The sequence below is a fragment of the Bufo gargarizans genome, unplaced genomic scaffold (assembly GCF_014858855.1).
Source record: "Bufo gargarizans isolate SCDJY-AF-19 unplaced genomic scaffold, ASM1485885v1 fragScaff_scaffold_672_pilon, whole genome shotgun sequence".
NCBI lineage: Eukaryota > Metazoa > Chordata > Amphibia > Anura > Bufonidae > Bufo > Bufo gargarizans.
The window spans coordinates 10,009-11,534 of record NW_025334160.1 but is presented as its reverse complement, the minus strand read 5'-3'; positions in this window follow the sequence as shown (position 1 = coordinate 11,534).

Here is a 1,526-nt window from a genome sequence, read left to right as displayed (position 1 = left end):
GGGGGTGATCAGGGAGTCTATATGGGGTGATCAGGGAGTCTATATGGGGTGATCACCCCCCTGTCATTGATCACCCCCCTGTAAGGCTTCATTCAGACGTCCATATGTTTTTTACGGATCCACGGATACATGGATCGGATCCGCAAAACACATACGGACGTCTGAATGGAGCCTTACAGGGGGGTGATCAATGACAAGGAAGTGATCAGGGAGTCTATATGAGGTGATCACCCCTCTGTCATTGATCACCCCCCTGTAAGGCTCCATTCAGACGCCCGTATGTGTTTTGCGGATCCGATCCATGTATGCGTGGATCCGTAAAACACATACGGGCATCTGAATGGAGCCTTACAGGGGGGTGATCAATGACAGGGGGGTGATCAATGACAGGGGGGGTGATCAGGGAGTCTATATGGGGTGATCAGGGGTTAATAAGAGGTTAATAAGTGACAGGGGGGGTGTAGTGTAGTGGTGATTGGTGCTACTTATTACTGAGCTGCCTGTGTCCTCTGGTGGTCGATCCAAACAAAAGGGACACCAGAGGACCAGGTAGCAGGTATATTAGACGCTGTTATCAAAACAGCGTCTAATATACCTGTTAGGGGTTAAAAAAATTGCATCTACAGCCTGCCAGCGAGCGATCGCCGCTGGCAGGCTGGAGATCCACTCGCTTACCTTCCGTTCCTGTGAACGCGCGCCTGTGTGCGCGCGTTCACAGGAAATCTCGGCTCACGCGAGATGACGCCAATCGGCGTTAGTGTGACCTGGGAGAGCCGCCGCAATGACGCCTTTCGGCGTTAGCGTGGCGGCAGATGGTTAAAGTATCCTATTATATATGTACATTAATATTGCTATTTCAGCATTAAAGAAGGTTAATACGAGAATCCCGTCTGCCATAAAATACAATTTTATTTCAATGGATTAGATTGTAATGAAGGGGGATTTGTTGTGCTTTTTCATAGGTGTATAACATTTATATCTAAATATCCTAATTATAGTGGATTTGATATATAATTGGCCATATTGTGTTAAAATTTACCATTGTGTATGTATTTTAAAGTAGGCCGAAAGAGGTTCATGTTCAAGGTCATATAATTTCTTCTCTGTAGATGTACCAGTCTGAGAAGAGTCATTCTTGTCTCCTTTTAGATTTATGACTGAGATAAGGATATTCTCTAGATGCATCTGGTACTAATTACCCCTATGGTTTAATGTCTATTGATGAAGAAGAAATACTGTGATGTATATGTATAATGAACATTAAAATTTAGTATAAGATAATCATTAGGACATATATAATGGCTTTATATTGTTTGCATATTATTAAGGACGTCAATGCATCTGTTATCTTATATATTTCTCACTAGGAACGGGTACACTCCTAAAGCATGGTGAGAAATATTTAAAGTGTAAAATTTTGTTAGTAAAAGTGTTATTTTAACTAGCATTCAATCAAACATTGGAGTAACAGGAGGCCATCTCTGTGAGAGTACAAGGTCCATTATATTCTTATCGGTACATAAATT